Genomic DNA, 14097 nt, shown 5'->3' with positions numbered 1-14097 from the left:
GAAAGCCACATATATAACAGATTTAGTTTCACAATTTACCCTACTATTAATTTGATACTTTTTCTGTCCTATGTTAAAGGAGTTCCCTGCACGTATCACATGGCACCAGTTGCATGCTCCACAAGTAAAACAGCCTCTGGTTTTTGTAAAACATGTTTGTTTACATTGATTTCTTTGTAGGAGCTCCTTTATATTAGAACCCCTTCTAAATGTAATCCTTGGTTTAGTCCCTAATTTCTCAACCAAAAAAGAATTATTAGTAATAAAATACCAGTTTTTTTCAATGATTTCTGAAATTTGCCTAGAGTTCAAATTAAAACTAGTTGTAAAACTCAGAGAAAACTCTTTATTGAAGTTCTCCTTGTTACTAACCAAAGGCAAATCATTTATTTGCACCTCTGTCGTAGTAATATTACTTTCTAGAACCACACTACTTTTCTCCTCGAGTAGTGGCCTGAAGAAACCCCTTTCTCTCTTCTTAGTTACTTCTATTACTAGTTCCTCTACCAAATTCTTTGGATAACCTCGGTTATTGAAGAAACTTGTTAGTAAACAACATTCACTTTCAAAGTCCTTAAGGTCACTACACATTCTAACCGCCCTAACTAATTGACCCTTAATTATAGCTCTTTTTAACTTAAAGGGGTGGGCGCTAGTGTAGTGTAAGAAACTGTTTACATAAGTGTCTTTCCGAAAAATAGATGACACAAACCTATGATTGCTTAAGTCTTTTTTCAGTTTAACATCCAAATATTCAATCTCATCTTCGGTAAATTTAAAAGTGAATTTTAGAAAGGAAGTTGTCTGGTTAAGAAAGTCAACAAATGATTGGGCTACTTGACCATCCCCCTTGAAAAGGATAAATATATCATCCAGAAACCTGGTGTAGTAACCTATTTTTTCTTTCCAGACTGGATGTTTAAAAACGAACTCCCTCTCCCAATATGCCATAAACATATTGGCCACTATGGCACCACAGGGGGAGCCCATTGCTACTCCTCTTTTCTGGATGTAGTAATCCTTATCAAAAATAAAAAAGTTCGAAGACAGAACAATATCTAATAGTTCCGTAATATTATGTATTTCAGTTCTAGGAGCTTTTAATTCAATCAACAGCAGTTCCAACCATTCAATAACCTCTAGGTGTGGAATAGAGGTGTATAAATCGACTACGTCGATTGTCAGAAAATTATATGAATTGTCAAAACCTATGTCATTGATAGTTGTAAGAAAGCTCCAAGAATCCTTACAAATACTAGGAATCATCTTGAGGTACTTAGATAACAAGAAATCTATAACTTTCGCTGAGGGATAAGAGATTGAAGACCTTCCGTCGACCAATGCTCTCATGGGAGGGTCAGTAAGGCTTTTATGCACCTTAGGTATACCAAACATTACCGGGGTTCTAGGCTGGGAAATGTTGATATACTCATAGGTGTCTAAATCAATTCTTCCTTCTATAAACAAGTCCCTATAATATCCTTTGATTCTATTAATACTAACATTCATTTCATTAAGAGAGGAAATATTGTAAGCTGAAGAATCCAAGACGCTTACCATTTTTTCATTATACTGGTCAGTCTCAAAAACAGCCAGCCCCCCTCCTTTGTCAGGTTTCATAAACCTGACAGAAAGGTCCCTTAAATGGTTCAAAGCTTCCAATTGTTCTCTGGTGATATTAAACCTGCTTTTCATACCATCTTGGGTCTTTTTAAGATGCCTAATGTCCAATTCGCAAGCATTCTCAAAAATTCGTAAACCTACATGGAGTGGAGGATTAAAAGTACTTAATAATTTTAGTACTGGAACGTCATTTACTGTAGAGTTATTAAACAGTAATTTCAAGTTTAGCTTGCGAACGTAGCACTTAAGGTCTATCAATACCTTAACAACATCAAAGTGTTTGGATGGAACAAATGTATTGCCAAGGGCTAAAAGTTCTATTAATTCCGGTTCAAAAACCAACTTAGAATAATTATAAATGGTAAAATCTCCTTTCTTATATGAGGGACCGTCAAGTTGGAACCTAGGGTAGTATCAAAGGCTATTTCTTCCAATATGTATTCTTTTTCTTGCGCCCTTGGTTGCCCTGGTTCCCTAAAAAAGCCTGATTACCTTTATTGGCACTGTTCTCTGGTATATTATTAGGTTGGTGTAGTCCATAGGTTACAGTATTACCCACTTTGTTCCTATTTCTATTACTACGTCTAACAGTATTAGAATTTTCAGATGTTACATTTTGTGTTTCAATAGTGGAACATTCCTGATCTGTTTCATGCATATCAGTTATACATAGGGCATCAGCATCATTAGCATCTTGTACCAAGTTTAATTTAGGGTAGGCTTTATTCTGTCCGTAAGCTTGCCTGTCCCTGAACAGTTTCTTAGACTTCTGTGATTTTATCTTTACCATGTACGCATCAATGCTCGAAAATATGCGCTCGTGGTCAAACTTAAACTTCATAAAATTAATGTTTGTCCTAATGTCCTGATCAATGTGGTTGACCTCTACAACAAGCTTTTCAATATTGTTGGAATAGTATTTAACTATCAAGTCTAAAAGCTCCATGCCTTGTTTTTGAAACAAGGCTTTCAAGTCAACTAAAAATGCATTGTCAGTAATAACATTAGAAGGGCAAAAGTTGTTTCTAAGCCCTTTCGGAACAATCTCCTCAGACATACATTGCTTAAAGTAAGCTACTTCAAGTTGTAGTTTTCTAATTTTTAAAGTCTTAAAGTCCAGTAGCTTAAGCTTGTCAGTAATTTCAGTATTATCAGAACAAAAGGACCCTGCAGACCGCACCGGCGTTTCATTATCTAGCGGTTTTAAAAACGTTAGAAAGTCACCTGTGTTCTTAATCCAGTCCGCGGCAGATGTAACGCCAATAAGTGCCCTCGTTGTATCAGCAGAGTTATCAGGCCGTTTATCCCGTACCAAAACATCAGACGAACCATTGCTGGAAGTTGTAGCCATCCGTTGCGGTTGCGCTGCCGGTAAGGAGCCCGAGACGTCTTCAAAAGGTCGTTGATTCAAAGGAACCAAAGGGTTGGTACTTTCTCTTTCCGGTAAGCGAGGAAAACCATTAACACCGCTTTTCTCTATAGTATCTAAGCGGCAGTTCATCGCATCTAGCCTCTGAGAAATGGCTAGAAGCAAAGGAGTGATATCCGTGTTCTCAGATACATTAGTCCCGAAAATATTTGGGCTCGTAGGACTATTAGAGCACTGCAATGTCATACTTCACAAAATCAAAAACGAACCACAAACTTTGTAAAACAAATGTAAAAGTGCCAAATAATCCAAGAGAGCCGGAAACCTTAACGCTCTTTTATTGTGAATAAAATACAGCGTTTTCGCTACCAAAGTATAGTAGCTTCTTCAGAGGCAAGAAAACACATAAAAAAGGCGCCAAGCTTACTTGCGCTAGAAATATATTTGAGGGGAGAGCCGCTTAAATAAATGTATGAGTCAGTTTATTATGATTTTATGTTACTATTATTTTTATTTTCATTAGGATTGTCATAAAATGTAAACCATTTTAAATATTATTTTGCATCTTACTTATATATATGATAGTAATACTAACTTTATAGTTTATTTTATTGTTATTGGGTGTGAGGATTGTCTGCTATGATATTTAGGAAAAGTTGTTGAATCTATGAGTGAAATAAATATATATTTTTTTAAAAAATGGGGTAGATTGACAGCGTCAATTCCCCTTTAAATTTTAAATGAACTAATGGGTGGTTATTATAAAATGGCTTGGCGCCTTTTTTATGTGTTTTCTTGCCTCTGAAGAAGCTACTATACTTTGGTAGCGAAAACGCTGTATTTTATTCACAATAAAAGAGCGTTAAGGTTTCCGGCTCTCTTGGATTATTTGGCACTTTTACATTTGTTTTACAAACCTTAAGTACTCTGATACATTAAAAGCCCAGTCCCTCTGCTCAGTGCCATACAAACTCCTGAGGTGTGATCCCTGCTTAGCATTCTGTGCTCTGCATAGCTCAACACTTTTTAAATTCCTTTGCCTAAAGAGAACCAATTATAAAGCAAACACCCTTTGTAGAGACTTAAACCTCTAAAACCCCATCAAAAACTCCAAATAACATGACATACATTTACCCATGTGTATAACCCATATCTGGAGTAACCCTTACTTATCTGCAATATATAGCACCAAATGTAACACAAATGATTATTGGTCTAATTGATTAGGGGATTGAGAAAATGCAGATTAAATGGCTACCTTTAAAATCAATCTGGATAACTGGATGGGTGATCAGAAATTTTCACCAGAAATATGTGGACAAAGTCATCTTAACTGGGGACAATGTCACTCTCCTACAATACTGGGTGATGTTAACTGAGCTTCGCAATGGTCTCCTTTGGCTGTAAGCTTAGGAAATACCCAAGAACTTATGAAGGACATTAAGATGGAAGGCAGGAATGTCCTTAATTATGAATGGTGGACATGAGTTGGTCATTACTTACAATGAATGTAAATATGGTTAGGAGACTTTTTTTGCAATAGTTAAAACAGGACTGTAGAGACATTTTATTTTTGCAGGAAGTAAGAGAGGTTGTGAACAAGGATAAAATGAGATTTGGCAAAGCATAGCACCTGGAAAACAAAGTGCTCTTCTGTTCCTGTAAGAATTAGGTGAGGAAAAGGTTTTTAGTTTAGAAACAATATATATTATTAGAGGTAACAATGTGTAAGAGTTTATACTATGTATGCCACATTGTTAGACATAATATTTTTTCAGTTTGTCAAGTCCTTTCTTGTAGGATCAGGCTGGGAGCTTTAGCTTAAGAATGTAAGTTTTTATGCGTTGTAAGAAGGATAAGGAATAAGTAAAATGATGCAGAAGGGTGACAAGGATATTTGGATAAGGATATTCTGGGAATTCTGTGGTTGTCAAATCTGGATACAGAACGTGGTGCTTACAAGAGAAGACATTTCAAAACAACAGTTCTTTATGTGTTTGGGAATGGCATAATTCAAGGAACTTGACAGAGCTTTTCAGTACAGGTTTTCATGACCTTAGGACCAGTAAGGGAGAGAGTAACTGGGCCTAAACGTTTTAAGTTATGTCAAAAGATTTTTGAACTGCAGACTGAGCTGAAATTTTTACATGTGCTTCAAATAAGCTGGTAGAGCTAGAAAACATACAAAATGAAATTTATTTATATATATATATATATATATATATATATATATATATATATATATATATACACACACACATATATATATATATATATATATATATATATATATATATATATATATACAGCTCACCTCAATATTCGCAGCATAAATAATAAAATTGCCCACTTCCATGCTCTCCTGGATGTTCATTCCTTTGATATACTTTGTTTAACAGAAACATGGCTAAAACCCACTACACAAGATGTTGAAATTATTCCATCTGTGTACAACATCTTGAGACAAGACCGCAAAGTAAAAAAGGAGGGGGTGTTGCTATCCTCTATAAAGAAGGGCTACAAATATCTATACTAGATCTTGGTTCCTCTGCTGAAAACAATGCAGAAATCATTAGCACCAAACTTCAACTTAATTCCAGCAAATCCCTAAATATAATATGTATCTACTTGCCTCCTGGTAACAACATCACCACTCTGGAAGGTATCCTTGCTGAACTCTCCACAAAAATTCCCCAAGAGACAATAATTCTTGGAGACTTTAATATAGACTGGAAGGACTGCTCTACTGAATCACCAACCTCCCATATTAACCTTAATGGCTTCTCACAAACAATTAACTCCCCAACCAGAATTAATAAACCCAATAACAAAGAATCCATCCTAGACTGGATTCTAATAAATAATCACCAACAACTGTATAATGTAGGGACCCTCCCTGACAATGTAAGTGACCATTCTCTCACTTACATAATCAGGCAAAGGTTGAGCTCACACAACCCAACCATATATAAAACAATAAGAAGCAACAGAAACTTTAACCCCAATAACTTCCAAGCTGAACTAAAAGAATGTGATTGGTCATCTATAAAATACCTCCCACTTGACGAAGCAACAAACTAGTTTAACTCAAAATTCTTAACAATCCTTAACCACCATGCACCAAAGCGTTCCATCAAAATTAAATCTAAACCTGCCCCATGGCTTACAAAGAAAACCAGGCAGAAAATTCAACAGAGAAATAACGTTTGGGCACTATGGAGAACAACTAAAAACCCCGTAGACCAACAACAATTCAGGAAAAAAAAGAAATGAGACTAAGAAAGCTATACTCGAAGATAAAAAAAACTTTTACTTCCACCTCCAACAGACCAACCAAAATAATTCACAAAAGTTATGGGCTAGCATAAACAGACTACTTCAACCAAGCCAATCCGCAACACCACCCCCTATAGGATCAAATTCCGACAATCCAAAGCAAACTGATAATGCTTTTAATACCTTCTTCACTGAGACCATCCAAACACTTGCTAATCAACTAACAGCCGATAGCTCTGCCCTTCCAACCAATACTACTAACTCTCTCCCAACTCTAAGCTTACAACTTGTCCCAACTTCCCTCATCTGCAACCTCTTAAGTAACCTAAAACCTACTACCCCCTCAGCTGACCAGCTACCTGCTGAATACTTGCAAAAGGCAGCCAGAGTCATAGCTTATCCTGTATCATTGCTGATAAATAGAACCATACAAGACAGCACTATTCCCACCATCTGGAAAATTGCCTACATTATCCCCCTACACAAGGGTGGAAACTCCAGAGAATATTCTAACTATCGTCCCATAGCTCTACTTTCCCCATTAGCTAAAATAATGGAAAAATGCATCCACAGACAGTTACTAGACCACCTACTCCAGAACAATTTACTGGCCAAATCTCAACATGGCTGCAGGCCTTTCCACAGTACAACTGCACTCCTATCCTTCACTGATAGCATCAATAAAAAATGTAATAACAATCTTCTCTCTTCAGCACTTTTCATCGACCTTACAAAAGCATTTGCCATGGTCAACCACCACTTACTTCTCAATATTCTAAAATCCTTCTCTCTGGACATAAAGACTATAAAATGGTTCCAGTCCTACCTTGATAATAGACAGCAGGCAGTGCTATGGGACAACATCTCATCCCATCTCCAGTTACCCTAGGTGTTCCTCAGGGCTCTATATTGGGCCCCCTACTTTTCTCAATATTTATCAATGACCTCATCCTAACTATTCCTTTAACTAACTGTGTACAATACGCAGATGATTTGACAATAATCTGCTCAGCTAAATCTCAATCCCAGCTACAGACTCTAACTCAGACAATGTTCAATAAAACAGAAAATTGGTTTCTACAACACTGCCTCCTCTTGAACCCCAAAAAAAACAAACTCCTCCTCATCACTCCTACCTGTAAATCACTCCCAATGAACATTTCAGTCTTAGGACAAACTTCAAAACCACACAAACTGCAAAGTAAACAAATGATGGCTGCTACCGCAATCCAGTCAGTATATTCCGTAGTAACCACAAATTGCTTCTTTCATAAAAATGCCAACTGATTTATTCACCATAGAATGAAATAAAATAAAAACTAAGCACAGTCGAATTAGGCACCTTTCGTCTCTACCACATCAAAGAGACTTCTTCAGATACATTGACTTTAACACTCCCCCCACTTAAATACTTCATTAATCACATGACATAATCTTAATGCAGGTTTAACCTGTCAACTTTTAAAATTATTCTTTCAGTCTTTCACAATATACTTTAAATCATTTACCTTTTCAGTACAGCACCCAAGATATTTAATTTGTTCTACCTGATTCTATACAAAAACACATGTATTACTAAAATCAACTACACCTATTTAAGTTTTTCAATTTTAAAATACATAAGATAGAATTTACTTCATTTATTCCTGGGTAACAACAGGCATTTGTGTTTAATTGCCACAACAGTTCTAATTTTTCTAAAATAAGGTTGTCAGGCCCTCCCCTACCATCTGAGCAAATTTGATTGCATGTTCTGGTTCCTCCAGTATATGTTTTGCAAGTGCATTCTCCATTTTTTTATTGTTTATACTATATACATGTTCGTACACTCGTTCTCTTAAAGTTCTTATAGTTTTCCCTATATAAAACACGGGACATTGTTGACACTTTGCCAGGTAAATAACCATCTTGGATAGGCAATTAAATTTCTTTTTAGTAATGTATTTCTTGTCCTTAATCCAATAACTTTTACCCGTGTCAATGTGCTTACAAAAATTACACATTTCACACTTGGTCATTCTTGGGTTTCTAGTTGTGTACTCAGTTTTACTTTCTAATATTGTTTTGATGTTTTCCCCTTTTCTAAAAATTATCTGTGGCAGTTTGGGAAGTTTCCTGTTAATGAAAGAGTCACTTTCTAACAATGTCCAATTCTTATATAAGATGTTTCTTAAATCATTTGTCACATAACTATACATCATAAGGTTACCTACTTCCTTGTTGTTACTATTATGGGAGGCTAAATTACTGGAGTTATTAATGTTGTTTTGTTCTGTCCAGGGGTGTAGCTAGGATTTTCAAATTTGTACTGAGAGCTCTCAAACTGCTACCCCCCTCCCCAGCCAAGCAACGGCCATTCTCGTAATTCACGGTTCGCTCTTTTAGTGTCGATGAAGAGGCATTCCTTGTAATGCCTCTTCAGTAATATAATATAAATTCACTCAAACTCGGTTCCTTGAATTGAAAATTAATCTGAAATGTCAGTTCTTTGAAAAATGCAGCATGGTAGTTGGGGTAAAGACTTTATGGTACAGGTTTTGAGCTTGAGTAAATTACTAACCACCTGCTACCACTAACTAGGATGTTTCATTCACACACACACACCCCTACCTACCTCTTAGTGCAAGAAATATGGACAAAGCCTAAAATAAACAGGGACAGATATTAAATAATGTTCTCGTGAACTTAGAAAGTTGCTAGAATAACAGGATTTGGGCTAGTATGAATTTTTCTAAAGGACATGAAGTCTGAAGCTCAAATGTCTGTCATTATTTAGCAACTTCAGCCTTCAATGATTTTATAGAAAATCACAAAATTTATGAGGAGCAGACAAAAAATATGGGGCAAAAATCTGGACATTCTGCAAAATGTGGACAGTTGAGAGGTATGCTATCTACCACACACACACACACACACACACACACACACACAAAACCTCTCAACCTCTTACAGCAACAAACTCATAAATAAAACTGAGGCAAAGGCCCAAAAATAAGGACAATTTTAAATATTGCTCTTATAAACTTAGAAAGATAATAGAATAGTAGTAGGTCTTGCATCAGTATGAATTTTCTGAAAGGTATGAAATCTGAAACTGAAATGTCTGCATTATTTTCTAACTTCAGTCTTTAACAATTTGCCACTAATTTGCCAGAAAACTGCAATTTTATGAAAACGGACCAAAATGTGATGCAAAAATATAAAATTGCCAGACAATACAGCTGGGAACCTGTCAAAGGAGGGACACCATTTTAATATGAGCACAGTTAACTTAGAGCAGCTGACAAAATTAGAGAATCTACATACATTTCTGAAATAAAAGTAATGTATAACTCTGATCATTACAGTTATTTATAAAAATAAAGTAAACCCTCTATGTTTTCTTCCAAAATTGCTATTTTGTGGAGGGATCATTAGGGGAAGAGCAACATTTTGAGCCAAAATCAGGGACAGTTGAGGTTTGGCTATGCCTAATTCTATAAAGCAATTTATTTGCATGTACCTCTCAACCTGTTAATGCAATAAATCTGGACAAGGCCAAATATATTGAGGGAACATATAAACAGTACTAAAAATTGCTCTTGTATAAACTGGGACAGTTGATAGAACAGGTCTTATTTTAGCATGCATTTTTCTGAAGGTTATAAAGTCTGAAACTAGTGTGTCATTATTTAGTGACTTAATTCCTAAATCATTTGCCAGAAAACCACAAATTGAGGAACAAACCAAAAATAAGAAGCAAAAAATCTATTCATTCTTTGAAAATCTGGACAGTTGGGAGGTATAGTTCAGCTGGGGCTGTCTAAGTTTGCCGCCCTTCCCCCTCACAAAACCATGGTCGAATGGAGCCTCCCACTGCAGCCAATCCAATGATCCATTACTTTGCTATTTCACTCCATTTACCATAAACACTAATGTGCATACTGATTTACTTCTATGATGATTTGAACTTCATTTGAAAGTTTTATTTTGCATTTTACAGCACAAACACTAAGACATCTGCTAAACAAACTTGGCATTAAAACTTCTCTGCCCTTGAAACTCACATTCATTGAAACAACATTAAAACCCACATTCAAAGAAAAATACATTTTACCCGTGGCAGATAAAAATTAATTCTGGGCTGCTTTTAAATCATAGGCCCCTTGCATATGAAACATACATGTGCTCTTTGATACACCTTCCTATTGCTTTGAACATTTTTCCAGTAAACAATGAAACAAAACTGCCCAATTCAGAACATTTCCATCATAAAAGTCTAGTCAAACTTTTACAGTCCACCATTATCAGTAAATAATATGCACAATCTCTGAAGTAGTAAAAAGTCATCTAAATAATTCCACGTTAAATAAATCTAACTAATGAAGAGGTTGCTGCTAGCAATCACCTTTATATTTCATGACTTCACCGAAAAATAAAGTGTCCGATGCCCCTGAGGAATAAATTGCCTAAATTACATTAATAATAAGCTAGTAATATTGCAATAGGAAATGGATGGCAAACTGATAACAGGCTCATAGTTAGTGTCTTAGCTTTCAGTACAGCAGCATTCACCCCTTATGGGAGTAGAACCAACAACCTTCTGCATTAAAAGCAAGTATACAACATTTTGTGCTACTAGCAATGTGAGCTGACTTAGCATAATCAGCACTAAACTTCTCTTCCCCTGCAGCTCTCAGCTCCTTGTAAAATCTACACAATACTCAACTACATCTCAACTTCGCAGCACAAGAAGTCTGGAAAAAGCCAAATTTATTGGGGTGGGTCAAAAGGGAAAAAAACAGGAACACATTAAACATTGCTTGTATAATCTTGGAAAGCTGCTAGAATAAAATGCTGTGTTACCATCATACATTTTACTGCCAAGGTCACTGTGCAAAATAGTCAGAACAACATACCACTATGCCAAATCACCTGCTTTGTGAAAGAGAGGAAGACTGAAACTTAAATGGCTATCATTTAATGAATTCAGTTCTCACCATAGCTGTCAACCTCTTAGCACAAAACACCTGGACAAAGCCAATAACAGGGTATTACAGTCCCAAAAATAAGGACAAATTTCAAATAGTCATAAACTTAAAAAAAATTGCTATAAAAAGGTTGTGTTAGTATATATTTATTGCTAGAATAAAAAGTTGTTTTACTATGTCACAAACACAGGGATAAGATGCAGACTCCACACAGAAGGCACCCCAGCCAAGAATCAAACCAGAAAACCTATAGCTGTGAGGCAACAATACTGCCACTGCACCATCAAATATGTAAGGAAGTAAACATTCAGAAACCTGAAGTCTGAAATTTAAATGCCTGTCAATTTGTTAATCAGGACAGTCTGACTTGGAACAAAAAAAAAAACAATTTTCAGCAGAGGCCCAAGAAAAAATAATGCAGACATGTCTTTGTAACATGGGAGGACACAAAAGCAAACCCACACAAACACAGGGAGAAGATACAGACCCCCCCACACAAAGAAGGCACCCCAGCCAAGAACCAAACCCAAGAACCTATAGCTGTGAGGCATCAATGCTACGCTGCTACCACTGCACCATCAAATTTCAAGCATTGCAATATTTAAAAAACCCAGATATGATACAGATATTGATCAGATCAAATATGAGGCAAAAATCTGCAATTTTTTTACAAATGGTGGTGGGTAGGGAATTCAGGTATTTAACACCTGCATACAAGGTACAGGGTTCAAGCCTGAGGTATTCCCTACCACACCACCATGAGTAATCACCAGTACATCCCACCTGGGGCATTTTCACACACACACACACACTACTTGGTTCTAAATAAAGTCCTTGAAGCTGCTTTGACCTCCCGCTCGTTTACATCCAACATAATGCTTGAATCCTCCCACTTGAAAACGGCCGGAAATACATGCGCGGTGAGCTTCCGACTGGATGAGCTGATGTCATCATGCAGTAAAGCGGGAAAACGTGAAGCTTTAAAAAAGCTACCCCCCTTCTAAATAAGTTGTACTGAAATCAGTACAGTGTGTATGCCTCCCGACGTCCCTGGTTCTGTCCATAAAATGGGTTTGTACATTCCCCTGTTTCTTTTGTTCTTAATTTCATCAGTTAACTCTATTATTAGGTTACGTGGATACCCTCTATTGAGAAATATTCCTTCAAGTTTGTCACATTCACTATTAAAATCAGCTTCTAAGCCTATCATTTGAGCCGCTCTCACAAGTTGCCCCTTAATAACCGATCTTTTTTGGTGAAATGGGTGACAACTTGTGAAATGCAAGAAGCTGTTAGAATATGTCTCTTTTCTATGTATAGTACTCACATATCTATTGTTCCCAATGTCTTTCCTTATCTCTACATCTAAATAATTGATCTTTTTGTCCCCAAAATTCGATGTGAACCCCAGAAAATCCGTAGTGTTATTACAATAGTTAAGCAAGTTTTTAGCTGCTTCCTCATCTCCTTTTATGATGACAAAAATATCATCTAAAAATCTTGTATAAAAGGAGATTTGTTCTCTTATACTAGGGTTATTTCAAATAAATTCGTCCCCCAATTTGCCATTACCAAATTGGAAAAACTTGCACCACAGGGAGACCCCATGGCGACCCCTATTTTTTGTAAATAAAAGGAATTATTGAATGTGACGTAATTATTACTCAAAATAATATCCAATAATTCCTCTATTAAGTTAATTTCACTTTTTGGGGCTCCTAGTTTTTGCAACTGTCTTGAGGCCTTCTCTATTCCCTCTTGGTATGGGATAGATGTATATAGATCTTTTACATCTATCGTCATAAAATTGAGGTCACCCTTAAATTCTGAATTGTTTACCTCTTTCAGAAAGGACCACGAATCTTTACAGATTTGTTTCTCCTCTTGGATATATTTTTTTCAAGATGGAATCCACTACTTTAGCACAACTATATGTTATGTGGTTTCGTGCATCTACTAGGTGTCTCATAGGTGGATCTACTAGACTTTTATGTATTTTTTGGCACACCTAATAATATGGGGATACGTGGTGCAACCATGCTCATGTACTTATACGTATCGATGTCTACCTTTGCTTCAATAAACAAGTCGTTTAAATAGCTCTTTATTCTTGTGTAGGCTACGTTAAGCTCATTTCTTGACACCCTTGTGTATGTTTCACTATTCAATAAACTTTCCATTCTTTGTTTGTAGTCCTCAATTTGCATCACAACTAACTCCCTTCCTTTATCCTGTTTCATGAATCTCAATGGTAACTTTTTAAAATCATTAATTGCCTGCCTTTTTGTAATATTCTTCTCATTTTTCAACATCTTTCTGTTCTCAGTATTAAACCTAAAATCAATTTCACACATTTTTGTGAACAAAGCAATACTACTATGTAGTGGCGGATTAAAGGTACTAGTTATGTAAAATTAATTTACATTACATTCACTTGATCCCATAATGACTGCCAAATTCATTTTACGTGTTAATAATTTTAAGTCTATCAAAGTTTGCACTAATTGCGCTTTCTCTGCGATAACAAACGTCTGGCCCTTTGCACACAATTCAATTACATCAGGTTCGATTATGGTCTCTGTATAATTAAAGACTTTATAATCGCCCTGTAAGTTTGTTAGCACGTTACAGTATTTTTTTATTTGTTTTGTCCACATAATCTATCTCCTCCATCTCCTGTTGTTGGGCTGTTGTTGTTTCGCTCCTCGGGGAGTATGATTCCGGGTTTGGTGGTTAGAATTTTCACTGTTACCACTATTATGATGTTGGTTTTAAACCCTGTTGGCCTCTAGGTTTAGAGTTGTTTTGATTAATCCTCTCACTCCTTCGTACCCCATTGTTCTCAGTTGTAGGTAAATT

The 14097-nt window shown here is 36.1% G+C and overlaps 1 protein-coding gene across 1 annotated transcript in view; it reads right to left on the bottom strand.

Annotated features, from left to right (window-relative positions):
* The window catches only part of OXCT1 (3-oxoacid CoA-transferase 1), a 1765637-nt gene that overhangs the window by 414052 nt on the left and 1337488 nt on the right, over positions 1 to 14097 (bottom strand). The gene's annotated exons all lie outside the window — the stretch shown is intronic.

The sequence above is a fragment of the Protopterus annectens genome, chromosome 1.part0 (assembly GCF_019279795.1).
Source record: "Protopterus annectens isolate FY-2018-M chromosome 1.part0, PAN1.0, whole genome shotgun sequence".
NCBI lineage: Eukaryota > Metazoa > Chordata > Ceratodontiformes > Protopteridae > Protopterus > Protopterus annectens.
Note: the sequence above shows the minus strand (reverse complement) of the source record. Positions and strands in the feature narration are given on the sequence as shown.